We start from the raw sequence: 10024 nt of genomic DNA on the forward strand, positions 1-10024 counted from the left end.
CAAGCTAGCTAGTAGCATCAGAAAAACAGGAGAAAAAAAAGCCTGAGTTCATGGATCAGGATCAGAGTAAAAAATTCTGGACCCATTTGAAAGGACTTGACAGAAATGTAAGGAATAGACAAGCTCATTAGGAGAGGGGAGGACTGTCAGGATGACTAGAATGCTGATATAATCAATCACATTGATAATAATGACTATCAATTATTGAGTGCCTGCATATACCTTAGGCCAAACTAGATACTGAAATAAGTTTCAATAATTGGAAATATTATAGCAGAGTCTCAGACTTGAATTAAGTGTTCTTAGTTCCTCTTATCAGAATGGAGGCCCCTGAAAGGATGCAGTTGGAATCCCACCATTCAGCCCTGAGGATTTTAGAATCTTTATCAAGAAAGACAACTTTGTAAGAAATGTATGAATCAGAGAATGAGAATTATTATGTACTTACTTCCTGCCTCAAATCATGATCATTTTTAGAACACAGGATGCAATTAAGTCTGCAGCTGAACAAATCAATGATCTGTGAGGTTGGAAATTTTTTTTAAAAAACTTAGGCATAAAGTCTCTCACCTTACTAGGGACACATATATTGTTCCAAATTCAAAGGGGGAAAAAATCAGTAAAAGATAGCTTTCCTGCAATTCATTCACCTATCAAACATTCATTCAGTCATTCAAAGACTAATTACTAAACATCTACTCTATGCTGGAATCATGCTAAGTCTTCTCCATACAGAAAAGAACAAAACATGTCTGCTTTTTGCCTCTGTTGGGCTCACTGCCAAACACCAAAGAACACTTAACACAATACATTGATTGATTAATCACAAAGAACACATAAAATGGTGGACTAGCTGTTTAAATGCAGAATTTTCCTTATTATGAAGGATGTAACAAAAGTGTAAGGCAGAGATACATAATCTTGCCCAAGGGAACAGAAAAGCCTTCCCAGAGGAAGTGACATTTAAGCTTCAGCTTGATTTTGAGTGAAGTAAAGAAGGTAAGTGTTAGGGAAGTTTTAGTCAGAATGAATAGTCTGTGCAAAAGCCCTGAACCTGAAACTTGTACCTCAGGCTGAAGAAGGGGAACAAAGGCCAGAGTGGCTGGAATCTGGCAGGGAAGAATTCACCTCTGTGACTATAGAGAAGCAGGAGAGAATTTCTTAGAGGTAGAGGAGAATGTAGGCTGGGTGGGCAGCATAGGAAGTGTCTCTGAAGTGGCTGGCTCAGTTGGGTTACCTCATGGGTGACAGGAACCTCCCTATGAGTCTCTGCCCACTTTTACTGTCTTTGTACTTACGGTAAGGGCCTCCGGGGTGGCACTAGCAGTAAAGAGCCTGCCTGCCAATGCAGGTTAAATGTAAGAAGCAAAGTTTTATCCCTGGGGCAGGAAGAGCCCCTGGTGGAGGGTAAGCCAACCAACTCCAGTGTTATTGCCTGGAGAATCCTGGGAACAGAGGAGCTTGGAGGGCTACAGACCATATGGTCACACAGAGTCAGACATGACTGAAGTGACTTAGCATGTACTGAGTGCACAGGGTGGAGATATGAGAGGACTTCTTTTTATGTCTTAAAACCTCATCTTCTCCACAGCAGGAGTTCTCAAATGGCCCCAAGTTGGTATTTGGAGAGCCATATTAATTCTGCCATTGTGAAGAGGTATCTATGAGCAATGAAGTTATTTCTGCATCAGCTCCCCAGATCAGAGGCAGCCAGGATCCACATGGCCTTATCCAGGTTGTCATGTAGCTGAGGAAGAGAGGGTTGGGATTCTGCCAGCTACAAGATCTAGTTCTGAGAAGCCAAATTATGTGTTTTAAGCTGCTTCAAAATCTGGGGATGCTTTTTCCTCCTTTGAAAATCATTACAGCACTGAGCTAACCATTATTAATCCCACCAAAGTCTAATACCAAAGGGCAGTCAAGAGGTATAATTTTGCAGCCAATTTCAAGCATCATGTTCTGCTAAAACCTATCTCACTGTAAAACTACAGAATAGAGTATACTGTATATTTCTTCCCAATTTATATTTGGAATTATTTTGGCTGGATTTTGTGCATTTGTTTCTTTGTTTATTTACACCTAATAGTTATAATTTTGATAAAGTAACTACCAACCCTGTGTAGGTAGACGTACTAAATGCATAGGCTTATTTTATTTATTTGATAACTATTGACTGCTTCCAATTATCTTTGAGGCATACTTCTATAGAACAGAGCTCAATGGGAAAAGAGATACACAGAGTCCTTATTCATGCTGTTGCTAAGTCGCTTCAGTTGCATCCAACTCTGTGTGACCCCATAGATGGCAGCCCACCAGGCTCCTCCATCCCTGGGATTCTCCAGGCAAGAATACTGGAGGGGGTTGCCATTTCCTTCTCCACCTTATTCATGTGGTGTTTATCATCTAAAGAGTTGAGACAGTAGCCAGGTAAAGGAAAGACAAAGGAAGAAAAGAAAGAGAGGGCAAAACTAAAAGGAAAGAAGAGAAAAGGGAAGAAAAGGAAGAAAAAAAGAACTGTAGTGTTAACTAGTAGAAAAGTGTGATATGATAAACCAAACCATACTTGGCAATTGTCTGGTTCACTAGTACTTTGTAGCACAACCCTCACATACTTAGTGACTTAAAACAACATTGTGTTTTGTTTATAGTTTTTGTGAGTTTAGAACTCTGGAAGGATTTAACTGGCCAACTTGTCCCTGGTCCACATAGTGGCAGCTGAAACAGGATGATCCACTTCCAAAAAACAGTTTTTCATTCACATGTCTAGTACTCAGAGCCTCTCTCTCCCTCTCCTGCTTTTATCTTTCTCTCCCTTTCTCTTTTCACAGGGCATTTCATCCCCTATCTTTCTATGTGACTTGGACTCCTTACAGTATGGTGATCAGAGTGAGTCACACTAATTAATGGTAGTATGGCACCCCACTCCAGTACTCTTGCCTGGAAAATTCCATGGATGGAGGAGCCTGGTGGGCTGCAGTCCATGGGGTCACTAAGAATCAGACACGACTAAGCGACTTCACTTTCACTTTTCACTTTCCTGCATTGGAGAAGGAAATGGCAACCCACTCCAGTGTTCTTGCCTGGAGAATCCCAGGGACGGCAGAGCCTGGTGGGCTGCCGTCTATGGGGTGGCACAGAGTCAGACACGACTGAAGTGACTTAGCAGTAGCATGCTTCTAAGTGTGAGTGAAAGTTGATAAGCTCTTTTCACCAAAGCCCAGAAGAAACTGGCAATGTCTCTTTGTATGAGCAGTCACAGAGCTCACCCAGACTCAAGGAGAAGCTAACGGATCCCCAGTTCTCAGCAGAGAAGTGCCACAGCATACAAGGCCATTTTAATCTACCACTGGGTCTCTGATACAAAGTTGAATCATTAGGATAGCTTTCCTCAGGCCGTTACATTTTAACTGAGTCCTGAATGACAAGAAGAAATTAAAATGCCAACATGTAAAAGCAGACCATAATAGACAGAAGGAATAGCAAGTACAAAACCCCCAATGCATAAATGATTGATGTATTTGAGAAAAGAGTGAAAGCTAGAGTGATTGGGTCATGAAGATTGAGGAAGAGATTTTAAGGGGATGAGGTAGTAAAAGTAGAGTCAGTTGGCCATAAGCAGGAATTTGGATACTATTCTTAGTGTAAGGAAAGGCACTGGGAGCTTTTGAAATTAGCATGAAGTAATTTACATATTTAAAGGATTATAGAAGTGCAAGAATAGCAGTTGGAAGAACAGTTAGGAGACTATCACAGTAATTCAAGTTTGAGATGATGATGCTTTAGATTCACTTGATTCCAGTGGAGATAGATTTAAGACGAAGGCAGATATAGGTGTAGGGTGTAAGTACAGATATAGATAGTGAGATAGATTTAGAGGTAGACTATATCTGTATAGATTTAGAGATAGAGACATATGTATGCACATAGAAATCAATATGTAAGTAGTTACATAGACTGAGATAGAAATAAATATATAGAGAGAAATATATAGAGATAGATAATAGATTTAAGATAAGGTATAGAGAAATAAAGATATATAAACATATTTAGATACAAATAGAGATAGATATCAATGCAGAAGTACATGAGTTTAGACAGAGCTAGAGGCACAAGCATAGATGTGGATATACATCTAAGGTGGACATGATAGAATTTGCTAGTGAATTAGCTAAGAGAGTAAAGATACAAAAGAATTCAAAGATGATTTGAGTAACTAGATGCATAACAATGCTACTGAATAAATTATAGGAGACTGGTTTATGGAAAGTGTTCCACTAAAAAGGTAAAAGGAGCCCAAGGGAACCTCTGAAATCAGAAGTGCTTGAGGGGGTAATGTCACACTTATTGTAGGTACACACTGATTTGTCTCCTCTTCCCTCTCACATGAATGCTTTTTCTTGCCTCTTTCATCCTAGAATTTCTCACATCTGGAATACTATGATTGGGAGAGTGTCACAGAATTTGGAGCAAGAGAAGTCTGTATTTAAACTTGATGGCTGGGACTTTCCTGAAGATCCAGTAGTTAAGAATCCACGCTTCCACTGCAAGAGATGCAGGTTCCCTCCCTGGCAGGGAAGCTAAGGTTCCACATGTTGCATGGAAATGCCAAAAATTTTGTAAAACTCAATGGCTGCCATTTATAAGCAGTAGCATATGAACAAATTAACTCACTTCTTTAAATTCAGTATCTTTCACTTCAAAGTGGAAATAGCTTTGCCCAACTCATGGAGCCGCTATGAGAATTAAAAGTTAAAAATGTGCAAGATGTTATTTAGTGCTATGTCCAGAAACTAATAGGGCTCAAGAAATGTTAATCTTCCTGTCCCTATATCCTCAAGCCTTTCAAAATCCTTGTTTCTTAAGATCCAACCTTTCTTAAATACTTTTTGAAACTTTTAAAATCATCTCCACTCTTCAGTGTCAGATCAGATCAGATCAGTGGCTCAGTCGTGTCCGACTCTTTGCGACCCCATGAATCGCAGCACACCAGGCCTCCCTGTCCATCACCAACTCCCGGAGTTCACTGAGACTCACATCCATTGAGTCAGTGATGCCATCCAGCCATCTCACCCTCTGGCATCCCCTTCTCTTCCTGCCCTCAATCCCTCCCAGCATCAGAGTCTTTTCCAATGAGTCACCTCTTCGCATGAGTTCCATAATTATTTCCATCAGACTAATGTAATTCCTCAATTAAACTATAATTTCCTTAGAAGCAGTGATTCTTTTTTCAATCACATCCTCTTTTTCCCACAATATCCAGTCCAACACTGAACACTCCATTAGTACTATGTTAGAATAAGCCCTTTTGATTGATTCTTGTTTTTGTTTTTTCATTCTGGTGAATTAAATAATTCTTTTCCAGTATTGGAGTTCCAATGAACACTTGAATCTAAAATCATATAAAAAATGGAGTTTCATGGTTTTTCCTAATTAAATAAGAAAAAGACTTCAGGGAGATTTTTTGTTTTTCTTATTCTTTTCAAGTGGTTCTCATAGTTAATACAATGTTATAGATGTAAAACAAAGGTATCTTCAAGGGGTGATTTTTTTTTCCATCAAGGTCTCTGAAAACTAATCAGTTCAGTTCAGCTCAGTTCAGTCGCTCAGTCGCATCCGATTCTTTGCGACCCCATGAATCGTAGCTTACCAGGCCTCCCTGTCCATCACCAACTCCCAGAGTTCACTCGAGCTCATGTCCATCAAGTCGCTGATGCCATCCAGCCATCTCATCCTCCATTGTCCTCTTATCCTCCTGCCCCCAATCCCTCCCAGCATCAGGGTCTTTTCCAATAAGTCAACTCTTCGCATGAGGTTGCCAAAGAATTGGAGTTTCAGCTTCAGCATCAGTCCTTCCAATGAACACCCAGGACTGATCTCCTTTAGGATGGACTGGTTGGATCTCCTTGCAGTCCAAGGGACTCCCAAGAGTCTTCTTGAACACCACAGTTCAAAAGCATCAATTCTTCGGCACTCAGCTTTCTTCACAGTCCAACTCTCAATTACATCGATGTATCATAGTCTTAAATGATTTATATTAAAATGTTTGTGAATACTAATTGCTCAGCACTCTACAGACTGGTTCCAAATTGGGAACCTAGTATGTCAAGGCTATATATTGTCAGTTTGCTTATTTAACTTATATGCAGAGTACATCATGCGAAAAGCACAAGCTGGAATCAAGATTGCCAGGAGAAATAGCAATAACCTCAGATATGCAGATGACACTAACCTTACGGCAGAAAGCAAGGAGGACTAAAAATCTCTTAATGAAAGTGAAAGAAGAGCGTCAAAAAGCCAGCTTAAAACTCTAATTCAAAAAAACGAAGATCATGGCATCTTGTCCCATCACTTCATGGCAAATGGATGGGGAAACAATGGAAGTCGTGACATTTTTTTTGGGTGCTTCTAAAGAACTTCTCCCGAGATTGATTTTTCCTTCTTATCTGTATCTGTGTCAAAATGCCACAAACAAAGTTCAGCAGAAAATGCGGTGAAAATTATTCAATGTGGCCAAGGAGAAAATATCAAAGTAAGTCTTTCAGGATGACTAGGCTATGTGAGGTCTAATGACCTTAGAATTTCCTTGTAAAGCTGGTTAAGTCGACTTGGGTAGAAAGGTAACTTACTGCTTTCAGTAAACTCCTTTCTCCTTGCCCATCTTGAATGATTTTCACTGCCTTTTCCCCCGTTACTAATCCTTTCTAATTTGCACCATATTCTAAGAAAGAAAGTGAAAGTTGCTCAGTCCTGTCCGACTCCGCCACCCAATGGCCTATACAAAAGGGAAAGTGAAAGTCTCTCAGTTCTGTCCGATTTTTTGCTACTCCATGGATTATACAGTCCATGGAATTCTCCAGGCTAGAATACTGGAGTGGGCAGCCTTTTCCTTTTCCAGGGGATCTTCCCAGCCCAGGGATTGAACCCAGGCATCTCACATTGCAGGCAGATTCTTTACCAGCTGAAGCCCTTAGTGACGAAGAATTGTTGCTTTTGAACTGTGGTGTTGGAGAAGACTCTTGAGAGTCCCTTGGACTGCAAGGAGATTAAACCAATCCATCCTAAAGGAAATCAGTCCTGAATATTCACTGGAAGGACTGATGCTGTAGCTGAAACTCCAATACTTTGGCCACCTGATATGAAGAACTGATTCATTGGAAAGACCCTTATGCTGGGAAAGACTGAGGGCAGGAGGAGAAGGGGACAACAGAGGATGAGATGGTTGGATGGCATCACCAACTTAATGGACATGAGTTTGAGCAAACTCTGGGAGATGGTGAAGGACAGCGAAGCCTGGCGTGCTGCAGTCCATGGGGTAGCAAACAGTCGGACATGACTGAGTGGCTGAATTGGCTGAACTGATTGACTTGATGTAAAATTTATCTTTGAAAGTTTAACTTTCTGAGATAGATATTGTATATTATATTTAAAAACATGTTGGTTACAAATTTTTTTAATTGAAAATGTGACTTCTGGATAAAAGTTTCATATTAAAATGTCTTACGTCTTCTTTCTATCTCTGCTTGTGACCATGAAACTATTTTCTTGCTTAGACTGTAATGGTATACTTACCAATGTTGGACTTTTCCTACCACTGCAAAAAATATGACCACTCAAAATGAACCTTCTTCTCCAATTCTGATCAAATATAAGCACTGTTGTCTTTATCAAACTTCCTTAATGTGAAGAGAATTTCTCTTTTGTAGGTTCTTAACTGTTGTTTGTAATACTATCTCTCTATGATTTGAGAATTTTTGTTTTCAAATAATAGCTTTCATTTTGCATCATTATTGCTTATTAGTCTTGGTATTCATCAATTTCCCACACTGGATGTTTTGATGAAATAATAATTCCTATTTTAATAACTTGCATATAAGATATTTAAAATAACATATATACAAATATCCCCATTTGTATTTGTACCCCATTGTATATATGGGGGTATTTGTATATACCTGCAGAAATACAACTCCCTGCATTGATAAAGAATCTTGCCAACACATTTTCTGCGTATATGAATGAATCATACACTTAAACCATGGAAATAAACTGAGTGGTAGGTCTTTATGACTCCACCCACCATCAGCTTCCAAGAGCATGACACGAAATCATCTTCCAATGTAGTCTACTCTTACCCTTTTGTTATTCTAATGTGGGAAAAACCTGTCCTTTGGAGTCAGAACCTAAAGTGATAAATTTATTCATTAACTCATTCAGCAAAATTATATTAGGTATTGGTGAGCTACATATTGACTACATGTAAAGTAAATATTGGGCAACTACCAGAATATAAATGGATTTATAAGCATTATTTGTCAAGTTTGTCTTTTTAATGGAATCCAAGGAGCTTGGTAAAAAGTAGAGATTCATAATAATACACTCTTGTCCCAGACTCCTGATAGACTGACTCTCCATATGTGACACTTAGGAACCTGGACATTTAACAAGAACTTACTGATGATTAAGCAAGTTTAGGGAACATGTATAGATCTCATATTAAAAATTTTATCCTGAAGATGTGGAGAAAACAGGTAAGGAGTTTAAGCAGGGAAGTAATTTTTAAGAAGGATTCAGGTGACTGAATGCAATAGTCAGAATGAAGAAGCATCATGATTTGTATAATATTAGGTAGGAACATGGAGTTGAACTTTGATCAATGCTTAGATTTATGGGTTAAAACTTATTTTTTGAAGGGAGGATCAGACGGCAATGGTGTTTTTCACCGAATTTGGATGTGGAGAAGACTGACTTCAGGGTAGAGTGGGGAGAGTGTATATGTGTGTATGTGTGTGTGTGATTGACGGTGCTTGGGGTTGAGAGTTTGGTGTGTGGGAAGATGAAGAGTTTAGTTTGTGGGACAGGAGATTTGAAGCACCTGTGGAACAATCAGTTCCAATTAGCAGCTGGGTATATGGTTCAGGGTTTGGGAACATGATCTGGGTGGGAGATGTTTATGTGAGAGTGGTTAATATAGAGACAATTGTTGGAGTCATTAGAGTAAATGAGATGGGAGAAGGAATGTGTTTAGAGAAAGGGAGAAGAGGGATGAGGATAGACTTTGCTGGAATTTTAATATCCAAAAGATAGGCAGAGGGAGAAAGGACCAATAAGGGAAACTGAAGTAATGACAAGTGATATAGGAGGAAATCCAAGGATAAGTCATTCTAGAGGAAAAACTCAAGAAGGATTTCAAAACAAAAGTGATCACAATATTAAATTTTGCTAAGGTTAAGTAAGGCTAGAAATCAAAATGCTCATTGCATTTATGAATAGTTCAGTTCAGTGCAGTAAATTTCAGTCACTCAGTCGTGTCCAACTCTTTGAGACCCCATGAATCACAGCATACCAGGCCTCCCTGTCTATCACCAACTCCTAAAGTTTACCCAAACTCATGTCCATCAAGTCGGTGATGCCATCCAGCCATCTCCTCATCTGTCGTCCCCTTCTCCTTCTGCCCCCAATCCCTCCGAGCATCTGGGTCTTTTCCAATGAGTCAACACTTCGCATGAGGTGGCCAAAGTATTGGAATTTCAACTTCGGCATCATTCCTTCCAAAGAACACCCAGGACTGATCTTTTTAGGATAGACTGGTTGGATCTCCTTGCAGTCCAAGGGACTCTCAAGAGTCTTCTCCAACACCACAGTTCAAAAGCATCAATTCTTCAGTGCTCAGCCTTCTTCACAGTCCAACTCTCACACCCATACATGACCACAGGAAAAACCATAGCCTTGACTAGACGAACCTTTGTTGGAAAAGTAATATCTCTGCTTTTTAATATGCTATCTAGGTTGGTCATAACTTTCCTTCCAAGGAGTAAGCGTCTTTTACTTTCATGGCTGCAGTCACCATCTGCAGTGATTTTGGAGCCCAAAAAATAAAGTCTGAACTGTTTCCACTGTTTCCCCATCTATTTCCCATGAAATAGATGGGACCAGATGCCATGATCTTCGTTTTCTGAATGTTGAGCTTTAAGCCAACTTTTTCACTCTCCTCTTTCACTTTCATCAAGAGGCTTTTTAGTTCCTC

This window comes from Bison bison, unplaced genomic scaffold, assembly GCF_000754665.1.
Source record: "Bison bison bison isolate TAMUID 2011002044 unplaced genomic scaffold, Bison_UMD1.0 scf7180017864136, whole genome shotgun sequence".
Lineage (NCBI taxonomy): Eukaryota > Metazoa > Chordata > Mammalia > Artiodactyla > Bovidae > Bison > Bison bison.